The sequence below is a fragment of the Petaurus breviceps genome, unplaced genomic scaffold (genome assembly GCF_028583685.1).
Source record: "Petaurus breviceps papuanus isolate PSGF00001 unplaced genomic scaffold, PetGlider_PUasm1.0 174, whole genome shotgun sequence".
NCBI lineage: Eukaryota > Metazoa > Chordata > Mammalia > Diprotodontia > Petauridae > Petaurus > Petaurus breviceps.
The window spans coordinates 11,253,643-11,262,142 of record NW_027185761.1 but is presented as its reverse complement, the minus strand read 5'-3'; positions in this window follow the sequence as shown (position 1 = coordinate 11,262,142).

Here is an 8,500-nt window from a genome sequence, read left to right as displayed (position 1 = left end):
TTTTTTTTTTACAATATCATTCTATCATAGTCAACTCATACCCATGCCCTCTGTCTATGTGTATAGTTTCTAACTGCCCTAATAATGATAAATTTCTTTGGAGTTCCAAGTATCATTTTCCCATACAGGAATGTAAACAATTTAATCTTATAAAATCCTTTATGATTTCTGTTTCCTGTTTATCTTTTTATGCTTCTCTTGAATCTTGTATTTGAAAGTCAAATTTTCTATTCAGTTCTCATTTTTCATCAGGAATACTTGAAAGTCCTCTATTTCATTAAATATACATTTCCCGCCCCTGAAAAATACTCAGTTTTGCTGGGTAGGTGATTCTTGGTTGTAATCCCAGCTCTGTTACCTTCTGGAATATCATATTCCAATCCTTTAATGTAGAAGCTGCTAAATCTTGGGTTATGCTGACTGTGGCTCCATAATATCTAATTTCTTTCTGGGTGCTTGCAATATTTTTTCTTTGACCTGGGAGCTTCGGAATTTGGCTATAATATTTCTGGGAGTTTTGTTTTGGGATCTCTTTCAGGAGGTGATTCGTGGATTCTTTTAATTTCTATTTTACCCTCTGGATCTAAAGTATTGGGGGTAGTTTTCCTTGATAATTTATTGAAATATGTTCGTATATATCTCTTGAAATATGATATTTAGGTTCTTTTTTGATCATGGCTTCCAGGTAGTCCAATAATTCTTAAATTATCTCTCCTTAACCTATTTTCCAGGTCAGTTGCTTTTCCAACAAAATATTTCACATTTTATTGTATTTTTTCATTTTATTTTACTGTTTCTTGATATCTCATGGAGTCATTAGCTTCTACTTGCCCAATTCTAATTTTTAAGGAATTATTTTCTTCAGTAAGCTTTTATATTTCATTTTCCATTTGGCTAACTCTGTTTTTTCTTTCCTTCAGTGGATTTATGTGCCTCTTCTTTACCATTTGACCCATTCTGTTTTTTTAAGGTGTTATTTTCTGTAGTGTTTTTTTTTGGGGGGGTGCCTTCTTTACCATACTGTTGACTCTTTTTTTCCTGATCTTCTTGCATCACTCTCATTTCTCTTCCCAATTTTTTCCTCTACTTCTCTTATGTGATTTTTTTTGTTTTCATTTTTTGAGGGGGGAAGGCAAAGCAATTGGGTTAAGCGACTTGTCCAAGGTCACAGCTAGTAAGTGTCAAGTGTCTGAGACCGGATTTGAACTCAGGTCCTCCTGACTCCAGGGTTGGTGCTCTATTCCCTAAGCCATCTAGCTGCCCCTCTTATTTGATTTTAAAAATTCCTTTTGAGGTCTTCCTGGAACTCTTTTTGAGTTCAAGACCAATTCACATTGCTCTTTGAAGCTTTGGATGAAGCAGTTTGACTTTGTTGCCTTCTTCTGAGTTTGTGTTTTGATCTTCCTTGTCACCATAGTAACTTTATATGGTCAGGTTCTTTGTTGTTGTTGTGGTTGGTTGCTCATTTTTCAGCCTATTTATTGACTTTTAATTTTTTGTAAATGTTGGACTCTGTTCCCAGGGAGGAGGGGGCACTGTCTCAAGCTTCAGAATTTTTTGGGCAGCTGTTTTCAGAGCTAGTTCTGTGGGTCTATAAATTTTCAGCTCTTTCAAGGTGGTATGATCTAAGAAGAGGTGTATTTACTACTCTTCTGGCATGTGCTCTGGTCTGTGAGTGATCACAAGCACTTTTCCACCCTGGTATTGTGACCAGGGTCCCTGTACCCTTACAGCCACAAGTGCTTGTGTGCTAATGCTCCTTCTTCTAGGACTCTGATATAGGACTGTTGCCCAGATTTGTGTCTGGGCAATGCAGCAGAGTCTTGCACCCAGTGCCAACCAAGGGACTCCTATAAACTCCTTCTGACCAGTTATTTGACCCTTTTGCCATCTGTGGGGTGAGTGCTCTGGAAGTGCCTGCTGCCAATTCAGTTGCCCTCAAGGCTGCTGCTGTCTTTTGGGGGCATTGCCTGCACTGGACTTTGTTTCATCTTCCCTAGTGTGACAGACCTTTCCTGCTGATCTTATAAGTCACCTTGGAGTGGAAAACAATTTTGCTTCATTCTTTAGTGGGTTCTGCCACTCCAGAATTTCTTTTGAGGCAATATTTTTAAGTCATTTGGAGGGGAATTTGAGAGGATCTAGGTGAGTCCCTTGTCTTTTTCTCTGCCATCTTGGCTCTTCCCTTCAAAAAACTGATCAAAAAAGGGATGCTGGGGAGAGAGGAGGAGGGGGGAAATATAGGGGTAGTAGTGCCACTAATGTTCATCTTGAATCTCTTTCTCTTTTGTCATCATGGTAGTGATGAATATGGTATTGGGTGACAGGATACTATCTCACTATTCACATATGATTTAGTTGTTTTAGTCCATGTACAAGTATGGAGAGTGAGTGATGGTGAAACTGTGAAATCCAATTCCTGTTCAGCATTGCCTATCTGACTTATAGCAGAAGTGCAACTCCTAGGCCCTATCCTTAGAGAAGGATGTTTGGAGTCCAGGTTCCATTTCTGACTCTCTGGACTTCTTTCTCCACCATGCTATGGAAGCCTTCTCACCTTAGAATTTCACTCCTCTTATTGGTCAGTTCATCCCAGAACCTCCATTTTAAGGAAAGTGTCCAGGCCAGTCATCTTCATTGCTTTGTTTTTCTCTGGGCTCCATTTCTGACTGTCCAGTCTTCTTTTCCCACTGTACTCCTGGGGAATTTTCCCCTTTCTCCCCTTTTAATTTCCTTTCATGTGTTGCCTTCTCTCATGAAAGTGTAATCTCCTTGACAGCATTGACATTTTTTGGCTTACATTTGTATTCTTAGCACTTAGGATACTAATTGGTATATATTAAGTGCTTAATAAATGCTCGTTGAAATGACTTGCCTTCGTGGCACTGGATGACCTACAAAAAGAATGTTCTAGTGATCTACAGAGATCTAGTTTATATTTGTTCCAGATCCAATTCATTAATCATTTATTAGGTACCTCTGGTGTGCCAGGTACTATGATAGACACTGAAAATACAAAGACAAAAGATTCATCTCCCTGCTAGAGGATAAGGTAAAAGGATTTCAGGGATACATTCGTGTTTCCTGCCATATCAAGGAGAATGACATACGGTTATCCCTTCTACATACCAACTTTTCCCATCGAGGTTTCAATACATCATGGGTCAGTGTAAGAAATTAAATGGGAATTGTTTGGGAGCTTTGCAGAAGCCATAGATGACATGTGAAGGCCATCAGATGACACAGAAAAAGTTTGGAAACTCAGAAATGCATAAAACATATATATGAATAATACATAAAACATATATATAGTACATAAAACTACATATGTAATATCAATACATTTTATCTTTTAATGCCATAATAATTCAGACCTCTTTGGTGTTAAGGGAGGGATGAAAAATTCTATGCTGATTTTCCATATCAAGGTAGTGCCATGCTCCTAACTCCCATACCCTTCACCCCTGCATGTGGAAGGGATAACTATATTCTTTTAAAGAATGTAATAAATGCTTCAGGAGAAAATAAAAAAAAAGAATTAGCACAGGAAGAATTGAATCCTGTCAGGAATTGGAGTATGGAAGAAGGTGACAGGGAAGGAAGATAAGGACCCAATCAGGAGAATTATGGAACAGGTTTGAAGGTGGAACTGTATCTCCCAAGGAAAAAGCATCTTCCCAGTCTTTTACATAGTGATGACAAGGACTGATTGGTGCTTCCATGTCTAAATTCTGGAAAAGAAATTGAAGACTTTAGGTGTATAAGTTGTGTTTGTTTTCTTTTTTTTTTTTTTTAACATGGCTGCTAGTCAAAGGTAGAAGCATTGGAAAAGAAAGCAGGATGTGTGAAGCAAATGTTTGGTTAAAATGATGGAACAGGAAGGCAAGATTTGGAATTTGAATCAAGGCTTAACAGCTTTTTTTTTTTTTTTACTATGGTTGTAGTACATGTCATGAGGGCCGGGAGAAAAAATGCCTAGAGACTTGAACAACTGATTAAGGAAGTTTTAAACTGAAAATGGAGAGGTAGAAAGTTTCCCACTTGTAATTGTTAAGGCAGATACTGCCTTCTCAAACTGGGTGGCAACCCCATGTGAGGTCACAAAAATTTGGCAACAGTAAAAGGTTTCTGAACATTCAAGTGACCAAAAATTAAATAAAAATCAAATGCACAATGAATCTGAGGTGTTTCTGGAAGTGCTTGCCCATGTTGCATCCTGAAACTTTACTGCAGCCTTGGTCTTAAACACAATGCCAATGAGCTGCCAAAATGTAAAAAGGGATCAGGAGTGGAAGAAGTTTAAGAAGCCCTGACCTAGAGAAACAGGTAGGACATAAGTAAAATATATCCACAAAATAATTAATGGGAAACAATATCCAACAAGAGGCACAATAACAATTGTGACCTTAGATATTTATGTGTGTGTAGAGTATCAATAATAAAAACAAATAAATTAGATTTCCTAATAGATGCCCGTAAATATGATGTCATCACTGGGTTGCAAGTATGGGAACTAGTTGACATGCACGAGATGAGCAGTTGAAGGTATACTTTATTCAACATGAACAGATTAAATAAAATAGTGAATAGAAGAACCTTATAAATCACAAAAACTTACTTCTGTGTGGGAACCTGCAAATTGGAACTGGAGGTGGGGACAGAGTCAGGCATGCTAGACAGTGAGTGAATGTTAATAGATGGAGATTCAGAAGACATGTTGCCATGGAAGTATTTGACTGACCATTTGGTCAGAAGGAGGAAATGGATGTTGAGTTCCAGAAACAGATCACAGCACTAACACTGAGGGAGGTAACACTAGTGAGAAGGGATTTCAACAGCCTGTATAAGTGCTGGTTGGCTCTGCTAAAAAAAAAAAAAAAAAGCTAAAAAATTCTTATCTCAATTTAATAGTAATTTAATCCTTCAGAATGTAGAGGAAATGGCAAGGGTGATTGTTATCATGGGCTCAATTCTGATAGTGAGGGACTAGTTGCCAAATGGAAACGACAGAAACTTAGCACAGAGTCTGGCAGATAGAATGGGTTTAATAAATGTTTATTGGCTGACTGTTCCACTGCTTATAAATGGTTGTGGTTGGGCACAATTCCTGATTGAGTCTGGGACCTAAGAAATTGTACTGCCTGAAGCTTAGCAGTGAAGAAAAGCTTGCCACTCTGAAGAAAGTCTGGCTGGGAATGAGTGGTTAGAGCAGAATGTCTGCAAGAGGGTTGGGCTGGCAGAAAACCATCTCACTGACATGTAAGGGAGAGAGTCAGTCAGGCCAAATAATTTGGGGTGTGGTCAATATTACCACCACAGAAGTGGAATCATTCAGGTTACGTGACTCAGGGAGTCAGAGCCTCTCCTTGACTGAAGCTCAGATCAATGCATCTCTGTGAACCTGATTCACAGAAGGGGCCCTTTGATGCCTCCCAATACTCCATTTTAAAGGTCAGATTCTTGAGTCAAGGTAAGTTGAGGACAAGGGCTGAATAGTAGTTTCCATCCTGTAAGCCTTGTTTACAAAGGTGAGGAAAGCTTCTGTCATGCAGGACATTTAAATTCAAGCCTTTGGGCCAAAGGAGGAGGCAACCAAAAAAATAGGTGTAGGAGCTGGCAATTCATTTCTTTTGGCAAAACCCTGAAAGTTTAAACAGGGTAGGGGCTTAATTGCAGTTGCTACTAGTCAGCTCTTTAAGAGAAGGAAAGGAGGGAAAAAACAGGAAAAGGGAACTGGTCATAGGAGCATTGAGACTTACAATAAAGGCTTTTATTTACATGAAACATCTGATACCTGGGAACAACAGGTGGTGATCCAGACATTGGCAACTAGGCAATCACACAGTATACCCTTTCCCATATTATGCCAATGAATGCAGGAAGAATGTCTGCATCCTTGCTGGTAAGTTAATTTCTCTCATGTAGCCATAAGAAAACCAAAGCACTTATCTTCCTCTCCTACTTCCATCTCTCAAAGAGGACAACAAGTGAAGTGTTTTAAAAAGTATGTAAGGGGTGGCCAGGTGGCACAGTGAGTAAGAGCGCCGGTCCCGGTGTCAGGAGACCTGGGATCAGTTCTGGCCTCAGATACTTGGCACCCACACAAAAAAATAACTGGCCATGTAACCTTGAGCAAGTTACTTAACCCCGATTGCTTTAAAAAAAAAAAAAGCACATAAGCACTATGGCCATGGTTGTGATGCTCAAAGCAGCCAGCTGGTTCAGCACTGGAGAAATGGATAGCAACAAAAGGCTGTTGAATATCATTGCATCATAATTACATAATTCACAGAGAGGGCAATACCTGAGGTATTTAAAGAGGAAGAAAGGCTGGTCCTGGGGCCAATAGGTTTATTTAAGCTGGTCAATGTTTGTGCTTTTTGGTGACTTGCATCATTTACAGGACAAAAGTAAGATTACAATGAACATGGGAAGGATATTATGTTATTTGGGCTTCCTGAGAATCATTCCTAATTTACATTTTTGTGTCTCTTTTCTGGTGTTCTAAGAGATGGGAGGCATTAGTGTTCTAGTAAGAAATTATTTATTCTGTACTGATCTCTACTCATCCTATCATCTTAGTGTGTTTTCTGAACCAGGATGTAAAACTAATAACATCAGTTTTATCTGTGATGGAGGCAAAAGGAAAATCAGATCAAAAAGAGAAACACTTTTGGGGCAGATGGGATGTTGATAATGGAAGACAGTGAGCTTCAAAAGATTTATACCTGGTAAGGACATTGGAGAATTGGATCCAGTCCAATTCTCTTTTTGTAGAGATGATGAAACTGAGGTTCAGGGAAGACAGTGATTTATTCAAAGTCACATATGTACTAAGTTGCAAAGCAAGAGATCGAATACAGGTTCTCTGATCCCAAATTCATAATTCTTTCCATTGTACTATACTGCAGCGACTGTGAAAGCATAAAAAATTTTGGTTATAAAGATTTCAGAGATTTTAGTGAGGCCTGAAGGAATCTACTTTGGCTACTTTGTCATTGAAGTACACTTCTACAAGGTTAAATTTGATTTAAGAATATGTATATATGTATATACACACATACATATATATTTACATATGTAATACACACATGTGTATATGTAAGAGTAATAAAGACTTACATTTATATAGAGCTTGAGTGCCTTCATATAATTATATTACTGAGTCAGTAATAAGTAGTAATTAATGTGATTAGCAAATATAATATTAATTGTACCGCAATAACTAGCCAACTGTAATAATACCACAATAACTAGCTCTATAGAATTTTAAAAGTGTATTAAAATCCTTATCTTCATCCTGAATTTTAGAAGAAGAGGGAAGGAGGTTAGTAATGTGTTATTTGTTGAATCTGTATTACTGTCTTCATTTTATAAGTGAGGTCACTGAGATATACAAGGATAAAGTAAGTTAGCCAGAGTTAGATTTTACCAAGGGAGAGATCTGGGGTAAATCTTAACATTTACTCCAAACCAGCCTCTATACCTTCATTTCTATCAGTTACTAAGATTAACTTATACCAAATGAAGTTTCAAGGACTATATAAAAGATGCAAAAGATACATGTATTGTGCCAAATAAAGGAACAGTCTAGAAATGTAGGTGAAGGTTATTTAGAAGAAACTGCGGTGGTATATCTCTAGTTAGATGATGGACCCAAAGGGCAGATTCAGGCATTGTTTTTTTTTATTTTGAGATGATCAAGGCAGGAATTGATTTTGCTTGATTTCTTTGTAATAGGTTTTGTTTTCCCTTGCTTCCTCACAGGGAAAGAGGAGAGGTGGGAGGAAGAGAATGATGACCTGACAATAATATGAAACTGAATTTTTTAAAAAAGCATTAGCAACAATAGTTCTAAACTTTGTTTGGAAAAAAACACATCCATACTGAAGATGACTAATCTATTCTTGGACTATACCAAATATTGAGTTGAGAGGACCTGGAGGGAAGTATAATAGGGTCCTGGTGATTTGCCATGACAATGGTGCCCTGGGAAACAAATTCAGTTCAACTGTTTTTTCAACTCTAAGATGGCACACACACACACACACACACTTTAAGAAAGCAAATCTATTTGGAAATATCCCCATGTATTTCATGTAGTCCATGATGGAAAATATCTTTTGACAGAAATCAGGGAAAAATTGAAAAGGCTTTATGACACTTTAGTAACAATAGTAATATTGCTTTTTAAAAAATAATTTCGATTTATTTTGTTAAATATTTCCTAATTATACGTTAAAATGTTTAAACATTCATTTTAAAAAATTGAGTTCCAAATTCTCTCCCTCCCACCCCTCCCCTACTAATTATGTATGATACATACATGTGAAGTCATTCAAAATATATTTCCATATTAGCCATGTTGCAAAAGAAAATATACACATACAAACAAGAAAAAGAAAGTTTAAAAATCATACTTCAATCTGCATTCAGAGTTCGTCAGTTCTCTCTCTGGAGGTAGATAGCATTTTTCATCATGGGTCCTTTGGAATTATCT